Source organism: Pithys albifrons, chromosome 4 (assembly GCF_047495875.1).
Source record: "Pithys albifrons albifrons isolate INPA30051 chromosome 4, PitAlb_v1, whole genome shotgun sequence".
NCBI lineage: Eukaryota > Metazoa > Chordata > Aves > Passeriformes > Thamnophilidae > Pithys > Pithys albifrons.
The window spans coordinates 686,023-710,302 of NC_092461.1; the positions used below are offsets into that span (position 1 = coordinate 686,023).

A 24,280-nucleotide genomic window follows, 5' to 3' on the forward strand; every position below is an offset into this window, starting at 1 on the left:
AGTCCCCAGAAGGGATTCAGGGGGAGACAAAACCTCTGCCCATTTTCTGGGGACCTGAGGAACAAGGAGCCCCACAGTTTCTCCTCTGTGAGAAAGGTGCCTTGGCATCCTTCATGTGCTTTTCCATGGCTCACCAGGATGCACCCAGGGGAATCACCTTCCAATGCAAAAGCCTTAATGACATGCTACATTCAGCTTGCCTGTGTCTCATGAGGAATGCAGATACAGAAGGGAAAAGGAGGGCAGATGGGACAGAAATAAGGGTACAACATTCTGTTGGTTCTGTAATCAGAAACAGTTATGAAGTCCAAGATCTCCACTGTTGTTAACAAAAATAAAATTCGAGAGCAAAACCAAACCAAACTTCTATCCAGCTGCATAAATTGTCTCCCAATGAGGATCAGAATAATTAAATTCTTCTCCTTCTACTGGCTCTAAGACTTGAGTTAAGAGCTGGTTTTGTTTCCATTTGCTTCCACAGAATTTACATGTCTTTACCCTTACAAGTGCAGCACTCTGCATTCTGTACTGAGCACATCCACAGGATCAAGTTTGACCTTTTCAGAGGGGTTCACCTTGAGCAAAGGCCCAGCCTTTCCAGTTCAGCAATCCCACACCAGTGAGCATCATTTACCCCACACAGTGCCTGCCTGACTCCACCTGAGCAGGTCAGGTAGAGCTATGCAATAGTCTCACTGCCCTCCATAGCCTGGACACACCAGCTGGAATATGCACAGTCAGGTGCTCACTGCAGTGATTTTATTGCAAAGGCAGCACAGGGCAATTCCTTTTTTCTTTTTAGTCCATCTGAAGTTTCTGTGAAGCCAAAAGCAACGTTTAAGTATGTAAAAAAAGGCAACAAAAAATATGAGAGTTCAGTTCTGATGAATGGCTCCAAACAACGTGAGGGGAGTTAATGCACAGCCACACCAACTGGCACATCTGAGTTCTTACCTGAAGCGTGTCCAGCCATCCATCACTGCTCCTGTCCCCAGAAAATGCTTCAGAGCCACAGCACAGAGAGCTGGGGAGCTCCTAGGTGTTTAAAAACAAATATAAGCACGTTACACAATACCAAAGTCACATCAAATAAAACAACAATACTTGAGAATTCAGTCCAATACTGCATTTGCAAGGATACTTTTGTTCCAATTACTCCTTTTTAATATAACTTTTTTTTAGACTTTCCTGATACTTTCAAACCAAGTTGTGGTACATTCAGCTGACACAAAACCAGACCCACAGGAAATACACTTAGTAAGAATAATTACAGATGGAAAATCAACATGGCACATAAAAATGGAAGAATCAGAAGAGTCATCCATAGTTGGTTGAATGATTTGGCAACTCTGCTCTATCTCCATACTCACTTGTTGATATTAATTCACACTATCTAGAGAAGTTGCCACTTGTGACTAATTAAAGCTACACGAATTATTAAACAAGAGACCATCAGAAAGATCTGGATCAAAGAGTGCTGGAGGAAGGGTATAGCCAAGGACAACAGTTCATGTGGAATTCTATCCACATTGTGTCTCCCAGGCCACCCCCATGGACTGCTCATAGTCCCCACACTCTCAGAAGGTGCTCCACAAAATACTCATGAAGAGTTAAAAACCAAAACCACATTCCTGAGCTCACAAGCAAGAAAACTGGAGAGAAATAAAAAGAGTGAACCAACAGCCACAGTAGGGTGTGATTCTCATCTGGTCACCAATGAGAACCATTGCTGAAACACAGCACAGTGCTGTCCAGAGACTTTTTCTTTTGTCCAGAAAAAGAAAAGTGATCTTTTGATGAAAGAAAGATTGAGGAATGCTTTTACAAGTTATGTTTCTTTGCAAATACATAGCAGGCACTTAAAGATGCCTCAAAGGGGCAGAGTCTCGGAAGTAAAAATAAAGAACACGAGCAACATGAAGGAGCCCAAAATGCTTCCCAGTTCCTGGTGTTAAGTGTGTGCTCAAGCACAACCACAGAGCACTCTCAGGGAGACCTGGTCATGCCCCATCCTTCAGCCTTGGCCTCAGCACCAGGAGCTCCTGGCAGGAAACCCAGGTGGGCACTGGGGCATCTTCCAGAGAGGGGCTCATGAGGGTCACCAACCAACCAACCAGGCAGGACTCACCACTTCCAGAGACCAAATGAAGCAAAAGACAAAGCTAATACTGAACTTTAACCTTTAAAATCAGACAGCTTTTGTCTGCTTGATTTCTTAACCCCAGCAGGACAGTGGCATTAGTCCACTTTAATTACTTGATTTCCTTCCCAAGGAAAGGCACAAGTATTGCTTTGTCTGCCTCGCTGCCCGAGGCTGCCAGGCCTGGAATTCTGGGGGAAGAGTCGAGATTATTGTCATCCAAATCCTCCCATCCTCTCTCACATTTCCACTGGAGACAGGAGAGCCCCCAGGGGTCATGCCCCGAGCAGTGGTTGGCCCTCATCCCATTGCTCAGTGGGAAGCAGCTGTACTGGTGTCACCAGGGCCCCCGCTGGGGCAGAGGGGTGCCCTCCGCAGCCCCTCCAGCCCCGCTGGGGCAGAGGGGTGCCCTCCGCAGCCCCTCCAGCCCCGCTGGGGCAGAGGGGTGCCCTCCGCAGCCCCTCCAGCCCCGCTGGGGCAGAGGGGTGCCCTCCGCAGCCCCTCCAGCCCCGCTGGGGCAGAGGGGTGCCCTCCGCAGCCCCTCCAGCCCCGCTGGGGCAGAGGGGTGCCCTCCGCAGCCCCTCCAGCCCCGCTGGGGCAGAGGGGTGCCCTCCGCAGCCCCCTCCAGCCCCGGGCAGAGGGGTGCCGCCCTCCGCAGCCCCTCCAGCCCCGGGCAGAGGGGTGCCGCCCTCCGCAGCCCCTCCAGCCCCCCAGCCCCGGGCAGAGGGGTGGCTTGGGGACAACACAGTGAGGTCTGTATGTGCAGCTGAGGGATGGCACCCTGGCAGTCCTCCCTGTTTACCAGGAATCATCCACAGCAGTCTGTGCTGGCTGTGGAACACACTCATGCCCCTCTGGAGCAGTGAGATCCATCCCCTGGGCACTGCCAGGCTCAGCCCCAGCATCGCTGCCCACATGATGCCCCTTCCTCCCTCACACCAAGCAGAGTTCTGGGGCAGAACACTGAGTGAAATGCATCAGCAAACATTGTTTCCTCCATAAATTCCATCATTGTCTCCTAAAAGAACTAGACTGGGAATTATTTTACAAGTAAAGGATCATTTGTAGGCCAGCGACTAAAGCCCCACCATGAACTGGGTCAATCCCATCATTTGTTCCTGCTCCAAAGCACAAGAACAGCGGGAAGAGGGGTCAGGGTGGAATAATCATTTGTTAACAATTTTAATAGTAAAGCTTTATTGGCTTTCCCTGTGGATCCTCATAGTTATTATAGTGAAATTAAGTGTTTTTCCTCCAAGTGAACTCTTGTTAATCCTTTTATTTAGGTTCAGAGCTGCAGCACATGACCCTGCAAGAACATTCATCTGCAGTCACAGCTGGAGCTGCAGACCCACTGCCTTGGAGGGATTCATTTCTTTGCAAGGCAGAAACAACTGCAAAGCCCAAGGTTTATCTGCAGGAAAAGCTGAATTTCACCAATTCATACAAACAACAGGACAAACCAGAAATGTATAATCAGACACCTCATCACGGAGCAGATGTGGAAACACTCTGGCACATTAGAAAAATACAGTTTAGAGGGGAAAATATTCTAATGGTTTGTCACACCACATAACAAGCTTTAGGTCTTAAAAATAAAATATGGTTTTAAAACCAGATTAAATTTGACTGCAGTGAACTCCATCAAGAGATCACTCAGACTTCAGTGCTCAAGCCCAGCCACCCAGGCCTTCTACTGGCTCGTACTTACTTATTTATAAGATGTAACTGAAGCCACTTCCAACATTACCCAGTGAAAAGCCTGTTCTTGCTCCACCTTGGTTGTCACCTTCTCAGTCCATTTTCTCCCGTGTACATAAATAACATTAAAAATGTGAGGAATGTTCAAAAGTCAGACTGTTTCACTGGGCAAAATTGCAAATCTCACCACAAACAAAAAAATATTACAAAGCAGAACTAGAAGCTAAACCTGTGTTCTGATGGTTTTGCTTTTCTAGTATTTTTTAATAGTGCTCATTCCCCAGAAGGAACAAATTCCCTGGGCAGGAGCCACAGGTCACACAGACTGTATGGCCCTTGAAGATGAGCTGTGCCAACAGCACTCCCAAGTTAACAGGGATGTGGGCAGGGAACCAGAGCCTGACACAGGAATACTGAGGATGCCCAGCAGTCACCAGCTGGCCTGGTGGCATCACACTGCCAAACAGCCAGAAAACTCAACCTCTGGAATACTGAGGATGCCCAGCAGTCACCAGCTGACCCAGTGGCACCACACTGCCAAACAGCCAGAAAACTCACTTTGTTTCTTTCCAAAGTACCAAAATAACAGTTCTCAAATTAAAAGCTGACTTAATTCACTTACAGAAGTCATCATGAGCTATAATGGCACAACCTCCCTCTCCTTTTTAATTTGGTTCTTTTCATTATCATTATCCCAGGTGGCTCCCAGGAAATCCCTTGCACTCCAGTCACTATTATGAACGTGGCCTATTTTAATCACAGTCCCTTGACAAGAACAGCTAATTATCAAACTCGCCTGCCTGAACTACCAGATGGCTTTAGTTCTACAATTAACTTGCTTTTAGTTTTCAGAACTAGTGACATTGGCATATTAGAAAATGCCTGGGATGGCACAGAAATAATCCCAATCCCAACACCAGTACCTCAGACACAGCCTGAACAGAAACATGCACATCTACTCCACTGTTACACTAAAATAATAAAGTTACTTAGGATGGCACCATCTGTCACAGTTCCTTTTCTTACTGGGCTCCCCAGGGGTGTGCCAGGAGGTTTTTGGGGTTTTGTCTTTAAACATCAGCAGGTGCTCACTGCAGACACAACACAGGGGGGATCTGGCAGCATTTCCCCTGGGACACTCCAGGAAAATGCAGCTGCCTCTGCTACAGACAGGGGAGAGCAACCAAAAACAAGGCAAGGCCCGAGATCAGCCAAGGGAAGAGCTTTGTGCACACACAGGACACTATTTCAGCAGGGTAAAACCCACTGGATGTTAAGCACAGCAAACACAACCCTTATGAGTCATGCTCATAAAAATACAGGCAATTTCCTCTTATGTCCTTCTCATTATACTTAAAATTCAGAGCTTATTGCATACACATATTCTTACACTGCCAAAAGTCTTTTTTTTTTACAAAATATAGCAGCAATGCAATCATGCACTTGGTAATTTTTCCCATTAGTTACAATTCCTGTGAATAACTGTAACCATTCAATGATGTTACCACATTCACTACAAAATAATTGAAGAACCCAGACTGGAGAATGACCCTGACAACACAGTTTTAACTTCCTAAAAAAAGCCAGGGAGAAATGGAGTCTATTATCTTGATGCAGAAACCAATAAAAAGCATAGATAGGGAAGAAAACACTGTATTCAAGTTTCTAAAAGGGCACCACCAGAAATGGCAGGAATATCTCCCACTCCAGAGACTAAACCAGCTCTGGCTGGTGCAATGGCTGGCACTTCCCTTCTGCAAAGCCTCTCACCTCCCAGGTCATTGTGGCAAGGATGCTCTTTGGACTAATGGAACACCTTTAGATGACAAACTTAGCAAAGTTCTCAGGTTTGGCTTTGGATTCCTGTTCTGTTTGGATCTTCTCATCCCTTAATGGAAATTATGTCAGGTTTCATTCTCTGCCACTACAGTCTAACTGAAGTCAGTTCTTGGAACAAGTATTGCAATAGAAACCCAAAACAAATAAAGCATCCCCCACCCCTTTAATATTTGCTTCAAGGTATTTATGAAGGATTTAGACAAGCAAACCTTCCCAAACTGAGCTATAATTTGCATCCATAGGATCTGTAACATTAATCTTGCAACAATCACACTGGAATATCTATTTATAGAGTTTCTGGAGCCAACTTGGGAGTCAGTGCTGAGCATAGGAGGTCTTGGGAAGCTGCCTTGAGCAGGACTCATAACAACAGTCTCTAGATATATTTCACAGAGCCCCAGATCCTCCTGAAATGGAAAACAAGGGTAACTCTTGCCAAGAAAACTAAATTTGCTCAGCTTTTCCCACGTAGTGCTGCTCAGTGCTCAGTTCAGCAGCCTGGGCTCTGACCACTTTGTAACACTGCAGTGTCTGTGGCTTTGAGTTCCACTGAGTCACTGGGGGACTGACCACATCTTTCTGATTTTAAATGACAGTGTCCTGGGTTGGTCACTCCCTTGGTCAATCACAGCAGCACAGAGAGATCTCAGTTGCTGCCCTGTCCTGGCTGCCCAGGCAGGCTGAGTTTGGGGCTCCACCCTGTTGCTGAGCTCAGCTCACCCAGAGGAGCCCTGGCAATGTCCTGTCCCGGGGCTGGGATCAGACCTTTCTCTTTTCCACATATCTGGTTCCCACAGAGCCAGCTGGAGCTCAACAGCACTGGGAACAGGGTTGGGGCACTGGGGTGCCCTGCAGCCCAGCCCCAGTGCAAACTGGTACACTGCTCTGAGGTTCTGTAACTGAACAAAGAGTGATGTCAGGCTTAATAACCTATTAATGACCAGAAACAACACCACCAATAATGCCTATGCAGGCAAATATCCGTGCAGGGTGAGGGTTTCAAAGCAGCAACTCCAGTGCACTGACTCTTCCCGAGTCCTCCCTTGGGGGATTTCAGCTCCATGGGGAGTTCCTTCCACAGCCTGGCCTGTCTCACAGCCCCTCCTCATGCACGTGTGTCCCTGTGGCCATTCCCAACCTGAACCACCTCCTGTGTGCAGCTCCATTAGGTGGAAGCCTCTCAAAAGGAAAGTGAGGGGTGGGAACTTTGGAAAAAAACCCCTTAGAGTCAGAAAACACAAAGGAAAACCATTCCCCTTGACCAAGATCACCAGATATTTAAAACACTACAGGTAACACCATGGCCTGCATGTGTAAAGCAACTCCCTGTTAATAGTGATAATTTTCTTCCTTTCTTTGTGAAAGGAGTCAATTTATTGAATAGGACAAGCAATAAGTTCTGCCTTTCATTTCCACCCATCCTTAGTACATATCTGTGCACAATTATTTGCCAGTGGTCTGATATGGTTTATAAAACCTGTGTCCTGCAGACATCCATGATATCATGTTAGAATTCTGCTTTACAGCTGCATCTTAACATCATCTAACAAAATTCCTCACATGGCTGATACCCAACAAGATCACAAGGGCTCCAGATCAGAGCAGCCTGGGCAAGGCACAGGAGGGAGTTCTCTTTGGTGCTGGGAGGAACTGATGAGGTAATTCAGTAACATAAAACCCCCCAGGTTTAAATCCCAGCTCCCACTCCATCCCCCCCAGCAGCAGGAGGGTTCTCCCAACTGCAATGTGCAGAACACACGGACAGAATGCACCCCATCCCAGGCTCCAGCACCCCAGAACTGCAGGCACTGAGCTGGGAAGGTTCAGCACCCTGCTCACAACTTGCCTCAGGAATATGTTGCTGTGTTTTACTTTACTGAGGCACACAGAGAAAGAGGAAAAAGAGCAGCTTTATTGACTGCAACTGCCACAAAGGTCCAAGACATGCAGAGTGCAAAGAAACCCACATGTCCATCCACATGTGCCTCCCCACTGAGGCTGAGCAGGGACAGCAGCTTTACATCCCACTTTTTATATAAAACAGATCCAGAACTCTTTTCCTGCCTCCCCATTTCCTGGCTGCATCTTTGTGTAAGGAAGCCTGGGAGCCTTTGAAGCCTCCACCCAAAACAAACAGGAATCTTTATAACTTTTGTAATCTGCTCTTTGGCCACCCAGTGAGAATCCGACAGGACTCCTTGTTGGAAGGCCAGCCCAGAATAATTCTAGCAAGGGAAAAGAAAAAGATGATGAGCTCCAAATACAATCATTACATGATATTTTCCTAACGAAAGGCAAAGCTGCTTTAATCTGAACAATATGTTAAGATCTTTATTAATCAACTTCAAATAAAGGACAATACTCATCAGTTTGGCAGAGTGAAACCAAAACAAGCAGAAAAACCTTTTAGTGTTTAGACAAGAACTCTAAAAATGACCCATGTTTGAGATAAGTGCTCAGTGCTATCCTGAACTTCACAGCCCCTCTATCTCCCCTCCATTCACATTTCTGTGTGTTTTACTTTCTAGTTGGCAAGGAAATTCCATTCTGAAAGATTTTAAGGAGCAATATAGGTCACCTCTAAAGAAAACCTGCATGAAATTTCAGTTTAATTTCTTTTGCTGCCCAGTTATGACCCCAGGAAATACTTCAAACACACAAACCCCCCCCACTTTCAAGGTTTTTCTTATCAGGAACAACCTGTAGCTTTTAGGTATTTCCAACTCTCCCATGTAGTTTGCCTTATTTATATTTATCATCCCACAACTATATTTCAAAATTATTTTTAAAAGAACAGGCAGAATTACACTGCTATGATGCCATAACAGTTAAATATTAATTATAGTCATTAATTGCAAGGGAAGAGAAACTGAAATAATGCTCATGGTGAGGCATTCTCATAAAAGAAACAGGAAGAAGCAGAAATCAAGACATATGGACACATCCATTTCATACTGGCAGCTTTGTTTTTCCCTTACATTTATATGAAAGTTGCAGAGCACACTTCCAAAAAAAAATTTGTTTTTTTAAATAAAAAAGGGCAGAAGCACAGATTGATACATGGAAACTCTGTGGTCCACCTACAGTGCTCCTTTTGAGCTCACAAACCATCAATATGACCCAGGAAAGATCAGGGGAAAATCGCACTGCAGAAGCATTCTGAGACTTCTCAGAAAATTAAAAGGATGTGTCTTGAGGGAAAAAACTCCACCCTAAATCGAAGCCTTTTAAAAACATTCTCCTTTTCCTGTGCCTTTGGATTTGACAGCACATCTTCACAACATGAAACCCTTTGATCTCTGTTTATTTGTTGTGGCATCTGCAGCCCAGGGTTGGGTTCTCTTTGTGAGATATACACACATATTCACACACACCCCCCTATACATACATATAGATGTATATAGACACACACACACACACCCCCCTATACATACATAGAGATGTATATAGACACACACAGACACACCCCCCTATACATACATAGAGATGTATATAGACACACACACAGAGGAGTCCACATAGTCCCTTAAGGCACAGAAGACCCAGGCTCTGGACTAGAGAACCAACTGGCTGCCAGACACCCACTGGAACAGAACACCATGCACACAATGCAGGTCATGCCAGAGGTGAGGGCAGGTGGGGATGTGAAACAGCTGCACAGAAATCAGTGCTGGAGTCCCAGAACAGTTTGTACATCAGGGCAGTGAATGTTTGACCCACAGTGACAGCCCTTTGCTATTTCTTTTGAGTGTGAGAACTGTATGATACACTAAATATCTCATGGCTTACAGGTTGTTTCATGGAAGAAGGTCCTGGAAGGGAAATGAGCCAGGGCAGGGAATTGTCTCCAGTTGGGCTGCAATGCCCTGACTGAGGAAAACAACCCCCTCAGACCAGACTGCTGGAACTGCTGACACCAGGCACGAGGGCACCTCCAAATTTCACCTGGGACTGCTCCAATACACAACCCATGACTGTGGGTGCACCTGGGCTTGCACAGGGCAAACTGGCACCGTGTTTTATACCCTCAGCTTGCACCACTCAGTGCTGTGGGTCACCTGACAGAACTTCTTCACCTTCAACAATAACATTCAAAGGATTGTTTCAAAATAAAGAAGAGTCTTGCCTACGACTCAGAGATAAACATGTCTTGAATTGTATTTCATGATGCTGGGGAGGGGTTTGATAACTAATTGATTTTTTCCAAGCAGGTCACTGTGACATACAGTGAGTGCCACCCTTTGGGAGCAGACACAGTACCAGGGAAACACCGTCACTGCTTTTCCCTGTGTCTGTCACTGCCATTCTCCTGGAGCCAGGCACTGCCCTCCCTTGAACACAGTGCTCCTCACAGCTCCCCAGTGAGCACATGGAAAGAGGAAAACTTCCCTAAAGGAAACATCTTGAGTCCATGTTAACTGCTGAGAATTTAGGGAAGATGCACAACACAATTACCAGTTTTATTAAAAGCAGAAAATGCAGAATGTGCATACAGCAAGGAACTCAGGGCATAAACTTGTCCATTTCTCACTGAATTTCCATTTTGTCAAATTCTCTACAAAGAATGAGGGAATCAGCATGACCCACTTTGCTGCTGCCTCATCTTCCCCCACCACAAGAACAGCTCAAGGGAAAATAATCCCTCCTCACTCCCTACACATTCTCTGTAAAGCCATAAATGCATCAGCTGAACAGGGCACACCAGCTCAGTGAAGGTATTCAGTGTTTTTCTTTCAAATGGAACCTGTTTTCTTCTAGACCTACATGGCACTAGATACAGGTCAGACAGAGAACTCTAACACATACATATATATTTGTGTACACACACCATGAGTAAGAAAGGCCTTTGGGAGATTCTGGCTATTCAACAGCAATCCTGCCCTGGCCAGTAACTGGAATGTAAATCAGTCCTTCTCCCCTGAAAATTTATCATTGGGATATTTGTTTCAAATTCATCTAAAAAAACTTAAATCTATCAACAAATCAAAAATAGCTAAACTACCACTTACAAAAGTCACCTGGCTATGGTCTAACATTTATTTTTCATTTGCACGAGATCAACATCACTTTTGGAGTAAAACACTTTCTCAAAGGCCCCTGGCACAAGTTCAATTTATGAAAACTCATCACTGACAACATTAATATATTCCTTTCTGTGAGATCCAGTTCTGCATTTCCCATAGAAAGTACATTAACCTCTTAAATAAGCAACCCACAGTGGCTTGTAAGCAGCTGAGGCTGAAAATACTCCAAACCTGGAGGCTGGAACCAGCTGCTGTCTTTTAAAAGAGCATTTGTTTCATCCCAACATCCTTGTTGATAAGCTAAAAATAAATATTCTCACAATTTGAAAAGTCTTTTCCTTTCCTGAGTTACAGAAAAAGAATTAACCTTTTATCTGCAAGAAAGCAAATCTCCAGTCTAAGAGACTAGAATAGGGCAATGAGAAAATTCAGGACACACCAACAAAATGAATATGCATTAAATGTTCAGCACGTTAAAAAAAAAGTGGTATGTCTTTGGTATTTTCAAAAACTTTCCTGAAATAAGAGGTGGCCACAATTTAGTTTTTTGGGTTGCTTAACCTTGTGATTTTGAAAGGAAAAAAAACAAGCAACCCCCCCAAAGCACAAATTGCCACACTTGAGATTCACAAAACAGTAAATTTTTCATAAGGTAAACCCGTTCCATCTTCTGTATCTCCAGGCATGCATTCCATATACAGAATATTCAATGTGTTTTGACCACTAAAAATGTTCATTTCTACACCAGAAGTCACCCAGCTAAAAATCATAGTGGAGTGGGAATAAGAATTAATGCAACACAACATACCTAAATCACCACTTATTTTTAACAAACCACAGGGAAAGAAGCAGCAATGACTCCTCCCGAGAGAGCCACCAGGAACCCCTTCCCCAGAGCTCCGGTGCCCTCGGGGATCGTTCCTCCCACTCACAACAAGCAGCAGGAGCACAGCAGAGTTCCCTGGGGCAAGTGGTGTGGAGGGGGAAAGGGAAAGGAAAAGTTCAGCTTGTGGTTTGAGCTGCATTTTGCCCGATTTGCTGCTCTCTGGGAAGCAGCCCAAGAGCAGCTGCCACAGACCGAGTGGATCTGTGCGAGCGTGGCTTGGGAATGTCCGGGCAGGTCCCTGGGAAAAGCCATTGCTGTGGAGCCCCAACCCCAGGCAGCAGCGATGGGGCACAGCCTGGAGCAACATCATCCCTCCCAGTTAGAGCCGTGTGTGCGCTCCGGGCAGGTCCCTGAGAACAGCCATTGGTGGTGGAGTTCAACCCCAGGCAGCAGCAAAGGGGCACAGCCTGGAGCAACAACATCCCTCCCAGTTAGAGCTGTGTGTGCGCTCCGGGCAGGTCCCTGAGAACAGCCATTGCTGTGGAGCCCCAACCCCAGGCAGCAGCAAAGGGGCACAGCCTGGAGTAACAACATCCCTCCCAGTCAGAGCCGTGTGTGCGCTCCGGGCAGGTCCCTGGGAAAAGCCATTGCTGTGGAGCCCCAAGCCCAGGCAGCAGCGATGGGACACAGCCCTGAGGAGCAACAACATCCCTCCCAGTTAGAGCCGTGTGTGCGCTCCGGGCAGGTCCCTGAGAACAGCCATTGCTGGTGGAGTTCAACCCCAGGCAGCAGCAAAGGGGCACAGCCCTGAGGGGCAACATCCCTCCCAGTTAGAGCCGTGTGTGCGCTCCGGGCAGGTCCCTGAGAACAGCCATTGCTGTGGAGCCCCAAGCCCAGGCAGCAGCAAAGGGGCACAGCCCTGAGGGGCAACATCATCCCTCCCAGTTAGAGCCGTGTGTGCGCTCCGGGCAGGTCCCTGAGAACAGCCATTGCTGGTGGAGTTCAACCCCAGGCAGCAGCAAAGGGGCACAGCCCTGAGGGGCAACATCCCTCCCAGTTAGAGCCGTGTGTGCGCTCCGGGCAGGTCCCTGGGAAAAGCCATTGCTGTGGAGCCCCAAGCCCAGGCAGCAGCAAAGGGGCACAGCCCTGAGGGGCAACATCATCCCTCCCAGTTCAAGCTGTGTGTGCGCTCCAGTCGAACACTCACAGTTAACAAGTCTCACACAAGACGGTCCCAAGAAAAAACGCTGAATATTTCCTGGAATTTCAATGCCGTGTGATAGTTTGGGGCAGTGTCACCCCTCGGCTGGAGGTCCCGCCGGAGCAGGGTCGGGACTGGCGGAGGGTACCAGGGCAGGGGCAGTGCAGCATCCCTCCATCTCCTCCGCGCTGCCCGAGACAGCGGCTCGGGCTGGGCTGCTCTCCGCCAGCTCAGGCTCCGGCCCGCATGGAATCACCCCGACAGGCTGCCGGAACAGGGGGCATCGCCCCTGCCCGCCCCCAGCTAACTGGGGGGGCATCCCCCCTGCCCCAGAGCCAGGCGGCTCTGCCCTCTGCGTTCCTCACAGCGAGGGTGACACCGCTTAGAGTGATTACCAGAACAGGGAAATGGTCCATCTCCCTGCACTGAATCCGTTAGAACTATGAGGTCTTGGGTTTATTTCACTAATGCAAAGAGTTAAAGGTGGTTTTGCACACAGCCATTCTGCATCTCCAAGGAAAGAAACAGGACAAAACCCACATAACACTTCTGGTGGGGCCAAAATTCTGAACTCAGCCCTTCTGCATTTCCAACTTTATGCACTTAATAGGATTGGTTTTACTGCTTTTATACAGTGCTTTTACTGTGCTCATTTATTGTCCTTAGATAAATCTCCATGATTGGCACAGAGCAAACCACTTCACTGAGGAGATGTGCACTCAGGTCTGAATGCTTACACAGTGACAGAAAAAGCAGATATTGGGGAAGTGTTGGCAGGTTTTGGTCACAGCTTCTTTACAAGCCACAGACATCCTATTTCCAGTACTGTCGGTGTAATAGGCTCACTCCTAAAATTACCAGGTTAAAATAAATATGGGATATTTGCTTTTCTAAAAAATAATCCACTTATTTAAGGCATGGATGACCCTTACAAACATGAGGAAAAGGGAGGTACTCACTAGGAAAGCACAAAAACTATTCCATACAACTTACTTTCTATTATAATGTTTCTCTCCTCTTTTTGCTCTGGAACCCCACTAGTGACAGGTCAGCAGTCTGGTGTCACCCCAATCACTATTCATCAGACTTCACATAAACAAAACCAGACAATTAGATAAACCCCTCCAAGTCATTGCTTTGGTGAAAAGCAAAAACTGGATAGAAAATGTGACTGTCAAAAATTCCTGCTTATGTCAATGTAGTGTGGATGATCAAACAGACAAAAGTAAATGCAGTGGGGACTTCATGATCTCAGAATGGTAAGTTTTGAGAAACAGGGAAACTACCAAGGTCATCCCCAAACACTTGAGTTCAAACAGAAATATCTCCTTTGAAAAAGGTAAATGTTATTCACGTTTCCATTCCAAGCAGGGGGAGAAAAAACAGTAAGGAAAGACTGGAAGCTTGCCTGGATGGATAAACACATCCAACAGGATATGGAGAGGAAGTCTGGACTCCACAAAGAATGAAAAGATTAATTAAAAAGACAGTGTCTCAGGGCTACAAAGTGTTGAAACCCTAAAAGAGGGCAGAAGCTCAGCCAAAGGGAGCTCAGCCCAGGCAAGGAAAAGGGAGTTTGCCACATGTCCAACTCTGGAATTGCATTGTGGCTGCTGACTGAGTGGGCACTGCTGGCAGTGGGCACAGGGACAGCATGGCCAGTGGCAGGGCCTCCCAGCCCAGAATAATTCACATTTATACCTACACAGCCCACTCCTGCTGCTGCTGCAGTTACTCCAGATGATCCTTTTCCCACTGGGGAAGGAGAAGGGGCAGCCCAGCCGGACTGGACTGGAGAGTCTCACACAGTGCTGGGCAGGGAGCGCATTGAGGGGCTGCAGGTGGCACAGAGACAATTCAGAAGGGCAGAGCAGAGGGGCAAGCCAAGCCCTGCCCTGCCCCTGCTGCCACCACACAGAGCACCCAGGCCAAGGCAGGCAGGCTGAGAGCCCTGGGGGGGGCACAGCACCCAGCCCAGCCCGGGGTGGGGGCACAGTGCCCAGCCCCAGGGGGGGGCACAGCACTCCTGCTCTCCCAGGGCTCTGGCTGCTCCTCCTCCCAGCACAACGGGCTGTGCATCTTCTCCCACACATTTCCTGCCCAGCATCAGCCCACAGGGCCCACAGAAAGATACTGGAGAGAGATTTCTCCATGAGCACAAGTCAGAACATCTCCCCTTCACAGAGCACTAGGAAACAAGGGAAATAAAATATGCACTAGGAGCCCCTTTGCAGCAATAGCTTTTTCTGCTCTCCTCTCTATTTTATTAGAGTTGCAGCACCCAGAGTATTTCTCTGCACACTTTGCTCCCTTCATAACCTAAACAGGCCAGTTTGTTAGACAGAGCTAGATTTGGAAACATGCTCATTTCATGTTCTACCTCTCCACCCATCCATGGATAGAAATACATTGCATAGAAAATTCTGGCTTTACTGGGCTCTCTAAATGTGTACACATACATATATCTCTATCTTAGGGGGCAGGGAGGGTGATGGTGTTGTGGTGTGAATTACTGTTAGGAACAGTTCCTTCATACTAACCAAACCATTCCTGAAATCCTTACCCAATAACAGGTGACAAAGAACACAATACAAATCTGACTGCCTGCTGGTCCAAAAAAATTATTTTAAAAAAATGGAATATTGTTTTTGCCAAAAGAAGAGTACTTTTGCAGTACTAGTTTGGTCAGGTCAACAGGCCCCCAGATGAATAGATATATTTGCATATCCACTATGCATAGCAACTCCAACTTCTCAAGAACTAAAATGGAAGCTGTAGCTGAACTGTAAGATCTAAGAACACAGGAAAAATGCAATACCCTAATTGAAAACAAGAATACATCTCACTTCTTTAATGCATTTGAATGCTTTTATATGAATACAAACCCAGCACTAAAGCCCAATGTTGCTGTGTCAGCTTTCCAGGACTATGACTTCTTGTTAAATCACCTCCCAGTTTACTGATTTCAGACTGGATTTGATACTCAGATTTTCCTAGAAGAACTTGGCAATCAGTCAATCAAAGCCATTTTGCAAGACACTCACTGACAGAGCTTCATTCCTGCAGGTCTGAGATGTACCTGCCATGCCCCAAGTTCATGGATAAGAGTCCTGCAGACACATCTGAGCAGCAGCTGAGCCCATGGGATGGTGCTCCCAGGAACTCGGGGCCTCCTGCACACCCACACCCCCCCAGGCAGTGCCTGGCAACAGGCCAGGAGGGGCAACACATCTGGGCTCTCCCCAAGCCTGAGAAAAACAGCAAATTCAAGAACAAGACATCCCTATCAGAGCTGAGCTGCATCCAGCTGAAATGGGCTCAGACACTGAAACCAAACTCAGCCAACTTGCAGCAAGACCAGCAGAGAAAAGGGAAACAATTTTAAAATCTACCTTGAATGACACTCAGAAATAAACAGTCAAAAAAACCCAGAAAACAAAACAAATTAATAAAACCCCCACCACACATACACTTGCAAATAAACAGCCCATTTCACAGCAGCATCAGCTCCCGTGGAAATCACAGTAAGCAACCCCAGATGGAGCACATTAATGCAACATCAAATGGCAGGAGCTGACACATGTCAAGGTTTGTAAGGAAGACAAATCAGCTCAGAGGAAGGGCTGGAAAGACACCGTAACAGACCCTGTGCCTTTGAAGGCTTCCCAGGATAATGTTCCAAGCAGTGCACCTGTAGATGGAAACTCTGCAGTGTAGGAGGAGAAAATGCACAACCAGCAGAAGAAATTGAAGGAAGTTGTCATTTTCCTGCCTAATAATTTCCTCTGCTTAGCCAGTATCACCTTAAGCACCAGAAGTTCAGCTACCTGGTTCTGACAAACTCCATCCTGCCTGGGATTCAGGCCAGACCAAGCAGCTGCAAACCCACCTGCTCCTGTGCTACCCCCCCAGGACAGGGGCAGAGCCCCCCACCCAGCCTGGGCTCAGCCCAGTGCCACGGGCAGAGATGGTTTGAGCAGGTCTGGGCTTTGCTGCCTCAGCCACTGCAACAAACCCCCAAATCAGGGGCAGCACAGAGGGAGGAGGGAGAGCTCCCAACCAGGGGAGCATAACATGGGGCTGGAATTGGAGCAGGTTTTCCACACAGGGCACCAGTTCTGGACCCCCCTGCTGCACTTGGTGCAACAAAGCAGCACTTGTTAATGTCCCAAATAACTGCAAATCTGAATTGATTTCTATGTATTTCACTGGAAACCTGAGGGAAGGTTAATGCTTTGATTATTGTTGTTTCCTTCTACAATTATTGATCTGAACATCCAGGAGGGGTTATCTGTTTTTATTTTCTCACCCTCTTGTGTCTCCTCTAACAGCCAGTGATGTACAACTTATCTACAAAAGGATATTTAACAAAAAAATTTAAGTTGTGTAAAAAGGAGTCCTGCAGAAACATGGACAGAAGAACTAATACTGAAATGCTCCTTTAGGAGTTTTTTCACAATTCCTCTGAGTTAGATGAACACAACTCAAGGTTTCTTAGCTGTGATGAGCAGCATCCTACTGCAGTTATTCTACTTCATCAAAACTAAGAACCAGGGCAAAGTTGCTCTCAAAGTCTATAGATCAGCTCTGTACTAGTCCATTGGTAGTGGGATTTAGTCATGAAACTTGTATGAAATCCAACAGAGAGGTAGATTAAAAATTTCCAAAGGCTCAAGCCTATGCATTGAAATTATTGAACTAGAACTAAGAGAGATGATGATAAAGAGTCACATCTAAATAATCCTCAGATATTTCAGCAAATATTTGCTGTTTCTATAAATCTCCTCTCAGCACCTGTCAAGAGCACAACCAGCAACAAGGGGGAATAAATACATTCAGCAGGCACAGATTTCCAATAAATCCAGCAAATTTGGGAGCTCACTAATTCCCCTCTACAAGCAAGAAAAAATTCACTAAAACCCTTAATCTCCCCTGTGCTGATGCAGCAGTTCAGAGTCCCAAATCCCACAGAATTTCCCCCAGCAGGCAGCTCTGAGCTCAGCAGGGCAGGGCACACAGAGCACAATTTCACTGCCCTGAAGGTTAATGGTGAAAGGCACAACCAAGTCAGAGTGGGAGGAGGAAGCAGCACATCAAATCAGAGAAGCTGCACATTTACTGAGTAACTGTCTTGCTCCCCCCCCAACCTATCCTCTTTTAACAATTCTTTTTTCCTAGGTTGCATCTTTCACCATGTGGGGCCTTTTTCTTTGTTTTCTCCGTTATTTACTTATTTATTCTGCTGGTATGAAAACTGAGGCTGAAAGATAATAGTTTCCTTCAGCTGAGCCCTGATGCCAAACCTCACACAGAGGACCTGAACTGCTGTTTTCAAGCAAGCCACACTCCACAGAAATCGTTAGGAGACACAAACAGAGCCCTGTTGGTGTTTACAGCCATGTTACATCAGTGCTGCTCTGTCTCCTGCACTGTACAGCCAGATCCTATTTGTGTCTACAGGCAGCTACACTGACACAGCCAGAAAGCACAACGGGGCTGCTAAACCCAGGCAGGAAAGGAAAAAATATTGAGAATGCTGGTCTTTGTGTAATAGTTACAAGGAGCCTGAAGGTTGCAAGATATTTTTGCTTTTCCTTAACATCATGGAGAAAAAGCACTATTTTCTTGGTTAGATTGGACATGTTCATGTTTTCTGTTATTCTGAACTCCAAATCTCTACAGAATCAGAGAATCACTGAAGTCAGAGAGGACCTTTAAGATCATCAAATCCAATCACTAACCTAATACTGTCAAGCCCACCACCAAACCATGTCCCAAAGTACACAACATGTGTTTCAAATACCTGGAGGGATGGTGCCCCAAACACAGCCCTGGGCAGGCTGGTCCAAGCAGGACCACCCCCTTTCTGGGAAGAAGTTTCTCTGAATATCCAATCTAAGCCTCCCCTGGCACAACTTGAGGCCATCTCCTCTCCCCCTGTCACTTGGGAGAAGAGGCTGAGCCCCCCCTGGCTACAACCTCCTTGCAGGGAGTGATGAGGTGTCCCCTGAGCCTCCTCTTCCCCAGCTCTCACCAGCTCCCCATCACTTGTGTGCCAGACCCCTCCCCAGCACTGTGGCCCTTCTCCAGACACACTCCAGCACCTCAGGATCTTTTTGAAGTGAGGAACCCACAATGAAATACAGGATTCAAGGTGCAGCCTCTCAGTGGCAGGTACAAGGGAGGCAATCACAGCCCTGCCCTGCTGGCCACGCTGTTCCTGACACAGTCCAGGATGCCACTGGCCCTCTTGGCCACCTGGGCACACCCTGCTCATGCCCAGCTGGTTGTGCTGCAGCTCCCCCAGGTCCTGCTCCTCTGGGCCAGTTCCAGCCCCTCTTCCCCCACCTGTCACTCTGCCTGTGGTCAGGTTTTATTTCAATATATTGCCCATGGGAACTCTGCATCACAGAACCAGGAACCTGCTGAAAAGGGATACTGCAACCAAAGCTGACTTAAAAAGAAAAGCTGTTTTCTCCAAAGCACTAGACCATTCTAGAGGTTTCAGCCTTTTCCCTCCCTCCACTGGTCTGCAGATTCTTCAGAGTAAAGCAAATTTCAAGCCTCATTAACAGTAACTCTTCCAACCACGTTTTTTTGCTATTACTCTACATTAAGGTTAGAAAAATTGTTGAAGGATCCCTCTCTTTTCTGAAGCAGCTTGGAATGCAGCACAGGCCTCAAAGAAGATAAGCTGCTTTATCTCACTTTTACAGGCACTGAAAAAGAATAAGGACAAAAAAGCTGACAGGACATATCTGGGTAAATGATGTACTCTCCCATCAGACAGCAGGACCTGGCCATGCAAACATGCATCAGTAGGGCAGGTAACAGCATTAAAACACTGTTCCTTACCAATAAATAAATAACCAAAAGGAAGGAGAAGAGACTGTGCATTGATAGCACTCAATACATGAGGCTGCACAACCCCTCCACTGTCACAGCCCACACAGACATCAACTCTGCACTTCCAGAGGCAGGGGGACTCCAGTCACTGTAAAATTTGTCCTTTTGCCTGGAGATTCAAAGCCTCACTTAAAAATAAATGAAGAGTAATGACTTCTTGTGAACTGTCCCTAATTTGTAGCCAGTTAATTTCCTGCTCCTGGGGAAAGTCTGTTGGATGCCACACATCCTGCTCCAGGCTGTCTGAGATGGGAAAACTGTCATTCCTTTCTGCCTCTTGCAGAGTGTAAAGTACCAGGAAATACATCTGTTAGGACTTTTTAAGAGTAAAACAAATAATACATACATTAGCAGAAGGCTGGAAGACAATTCCCCCCAGTATAATCACACACATGCAGAAAGCAACATTTAAAAAATACATTAACAGTTACAATACCTTCCAATAGATCAGGAAACAGGGATAGAATTAACAGATAGCTGAACAACATTACCAAAAAAAATTATGTCAACTATTCAGCGTGGGAAGAAAGCGGGCACAAAGAAAGACACTTCCAGTCAGGGGGTTTTGTTGCACACTGCATAGAGGCAGCAATGCTGCAGTCCCAGGGGAGACCTGACTCCATTCTCCCTCTTCCATCCTTCCCAACTGTTCCTTCACTTAGAGCAGTGAGATTCCTTCAATCCTCCCCTTCCCACCTGTCCTGAACCTGCCCCTGTCCCCCGCAGCCCCTGCACTCTGTTCCTCCAGCAGAGTCTGAGCCATCACCACACATGCAGTGGCAGCCTCTGTTTGTTTGCCAGGCCATGTGTGTTCCTGTCCGGGCCCTGCAGGTGACCTGCCCTCTGACACCTCCTTCCCAGGCTCACCATCCTGTTGGACAGGTGGGAATGCAGCACTGAGTGACCACAAGAACCTGTTGTCCCACAGACAGGGAAGCAACAGTCCCTGCCCCAGAGGGCTGGCAAACAGGGCAGGAAGGGGAAAGCATGGCCACCTCTGCTCCAGGAGGGAATGCAGAAGAGCAGGAGATGGAGACAAACAGGAAGTTTGTAGCAGTAAAACCAGATCTGCTGCCTTAACCACAAAACTGTTCTTTCTGCCTCTGGCATAACTGTCGAGCAATTTGTGACCACAGGAGGTGTTTCAGAGAGGGCTGAGGAGCACTTGTAACCCTGCCCTCTAAATGAGCTGTGTTCCAGCTGCTTTAACCCCTTCCAGCCACTGCCTTCAGCATTTAGCCCATGCCTGACCGTGGCCTTTGGTGACAAAGAGGTGGCAGAATGGCCACACTGCACATCGTACACCTGAAGTGCTGTGGAGCAGCCACACAGAGTGGTCCTGCTGGTCACTACAGATCAGGTGTTGCCATGTGGGGAACCCCCAGGCACGACACCCCCTGCACTGGCTACATTTTGAACTGTATGTGCTTTGACACGCCCCTGCTTTAACAGCTGCAGTGGTTTAGGCTTTAGTATCTCTCCCACCCTCCTCTTCCTCTCTTGCCTGTTCCCACCTGCAGCGAGCCAAGCCCTGGAAGCAGCTCTGAGTGTGCTCCATCACCACCAGCTGCTCTTCAAGCTCAGCCCCTGCACAGGGCACTGAGGCCGTTCCAGTGCTCTGGCAAGCCCTGGGCTCTCTGCAGGGACCCTGGCAGGGCTAAGCTGTGCCCACAGTCCAAGAGAGCAGGATTTACTGCACCTTTACTGCAGCAGGAAAATAATGGATGAGATCAGATGTTAGAAAAATGCATTTCAGTTTATTCCTCTGCAAAGACAGAAAAATGACACCTGTAACATTAAACAGGCAGTGCCACCACCACCTTCACTACAGGGCGCCAGTCTAGGGATTATAAAACAAGTCTTTCCAGGATGAATTTTGACACAAGTTCTCAATGTGAAACAGTATCCCTATCTTTGAAAGGCAAGAGAAGTTGGGCAAGAGTGAGGGGAATGTGTTGTCAACACAATGTTCACTTTAAAGCCTTTGTTTTACTTCCCAAAGAAAATAAAAGCATTTACATCACGTTAGTGCTGCTTGATTTTTATGTGTTTTCAACCTGTGGGTTCTTGGTATTTTGATTTTAAACAAAAGGTCCATAATCCACAGGAGAGGAGCAGAATTCATTCCCAGAACTCTGAACATGCAGAAGATAACTATTTTTTCAGTCCTGTGCATGAGCCCAACAGAAGGACATTGTTCACAGTGGTATCTGGACTCACAAAACCAAAGCTCAGAACTGAAAGGCTTTGAAGCAGCTGGGGTAGGAGATCACCCAAGGAAGGCTTTGCGTGACAGCCTTACCTGATATCCAAGCAGGAGAAATGCTAACTATGCTTAAGTGGTTATTAATAATGAATATTTGGTGCTTTATCTGCATTACTGCAGCAGCAATGGTGTTAAATTTTAAACTACTCAGTTCTGTAATGAACTTGAAAATGTCAGAAGTAAAACCCATTATATCCACTGTCCCAGAAGAGGAGCCAGCTGGCAACTGCTACAATTCCCTGAGAGGAGCTCCAGAAAGCTCACAGTCTGGTAATTTCAAATAAAAAGAAGTGGGTTGTATTTAAATATTGTTACTCAAAGCCAAAGGAGCATTCCAAACGAGGCACTGTTACAGCTTGACAAAATCTCCATAAAGTCTGGAAACAACAAACTTTAGTGGAGAGTTCACCCAAACTGAAGAAGAAATTTCCATCTCTATTGCTCTTCTCACTATTTCTAGGCCTCCTGGCTACACCCACATTGCCAGCCAGGCTGCCCACTGGGCACAGATCCTGGTACTGAGCAGGACACACCTGGCACCTGCTGTGTCAGGAGTTTCATTTCATGCCCGTGATGGAGCAGACACAGAGCCCAGAGGTGCTCCCAAGTGCTGAAGGCACAGCCCAGGGGTGAGTCTCCTGGCTTGGTGTCACCTGCAGTGAATCCAGTCACACTCCCAAGTGTGCCCCTCAGCACAGGCCAAGCCAACAGGACCAGCCCAGCTCCCAGGCCCTGCCTGCACCCCAAACTGAGCTCCTGAGCCAACCCAGAGTGCCAACATGGCAATGAGCAACTTGGGCTGCAAAGTGTTGTGCCCTTGGGGTTACTGTGGGGTAAACCAAAGGCACATCAATGAACTGAAAAAACTACACCCGTTTTAGCCAAGCAACGAGGACAACTCAGTAAGGCAACTGAAATGGAACACAAATCCACATCCTTTCTCCCCTTCCTCCCTCCCTCAAGCAGTGCTGGAATTACTTTCCCGCTACGGAAACTGCATTTCATGTTAAACCCACTGGCAGATGAGAAGTGGGGGCTGCTGGAAAACGGAAAGAAAAGCCTATGCCTTCTGTCACATGTTCTTAAATAAAATATGTTCACACTTGGAATTTAAGGATGCTAAAAAAATGGGTAAAAGCTTGAGCAAACTATTGGGAGCTGGTCTGAATTTTCACTCTGCCTTCATTTTCCACATTTAGGAGCAGCAGCCGATGCAACACCTTTTGCTTTGGGGCCAAGAAAACATTTGAGCTTTTTTTTTAACTAGAAATCACATCTATTATGGGTTTATACATTTATTTCTAGGAATTCATAAGTGCCCCTCACTGTGCAACACGGCTACAGGAATATCTAACAAGAAGTTTAGCAGCTTTGAGACCTCCAGAAAGATGATTCCCAATGCTCAAACTCAAATTTTTAAATAAGAGTGACAAGTTGTTCCCTCCTCTCTCAGTCAGTTAAGCATCCTGACCCAACACCAGGGCATCAGGGGTATTCAGCAGCTATTTTAGGGGGAAAGAATGTGTTTCCTTCATTAACTAGGCCAAAAATGGAAATGTTCTTTATGGTACTGAGGGGAAAAAAATCTGTAATAAATGAATGTCTTTTTCAAGCAGTAAGATATGGAAAATACAGAAGTAGTCGACTGTCTTAACAGCAGGATGGCCATACACAAAGTTCTCACCAGATATGTCACACCCATTAGTCAAATATTTTTCCTTGAATGCAACAAAACCTCGAGCTCCTTGTTTAAAATTGGTAATTTAAGAATTGCCCCAGAACTGAGGAATCTGAAGAGGAACAAGATAAAACCAGATAAACAGTGAAGTTGCACTTGCAGGGCTGCAGGTGTGGAGTGTGAAACAACCAGCTGAGCCATGAGCTGCCTCAGCCACCTCAGTCATCAAAATTCACCGTGTGCCAAAGCACCTTTCAAAGTCTGCACAACTGTCAAAACACCATTTACCTTTCTCTGCCTTGCCAAAGTGTGTGGGTTTCCCTGCTCATTTACACAAAACAGTGAGCTGTCAATGTGAAGGGCTGCAAAACACCCCAGTGAAGATACAGAAACACCATCAAATATTTGGAAATTAAAGATGTATCTTACACTACATTGATACTGGAGTGCCAACAGTTGGGCAAAAGAAAATAAAAAACCAAAAGCATGTTTGGGGAAAAAACCAATGCAGGAATGTCACCTGTAAAGGCCTTTGTACCACAGGAGTGAGAGTCCATATTGTCTGCTGAATGCCATTATTACTTTTCAATAAATATAGCTTTGCACTGAGGGAATTTGCAAGGGTAGCAAAGATATTTTAAAGGCAGAAATTGTAACAGGGAATGGAAAAGGTAAGAATGTAGACTCGTTCACACCAGT

The 24,280-nt window shown here is 46.6% G+C and overlaps 1 long non-coding RNA gene across 2 annotated transcripts in view; it reads right to left on the bottom strand.

Annotated features, from left to right (window-relative positions):
* LOC139671014 (uncharacterized) overlaps positions 1-24,280 on the bottom strand; it is a 354,063-nt gene that overhangs the window by 296,498 nt on the left and 33,285 nt on the right. For both annotated transcript variants that reach the window (XR_011697644.1, XR_011697643.1), the window contains exon 3: positions 955-1,035. This is a non-coding gene — a long non-coding RNA (uncharacterized lncRNA). The remainder of the gene's footprint in view (positions 1-954; positions 1,036-24,280) is intronic.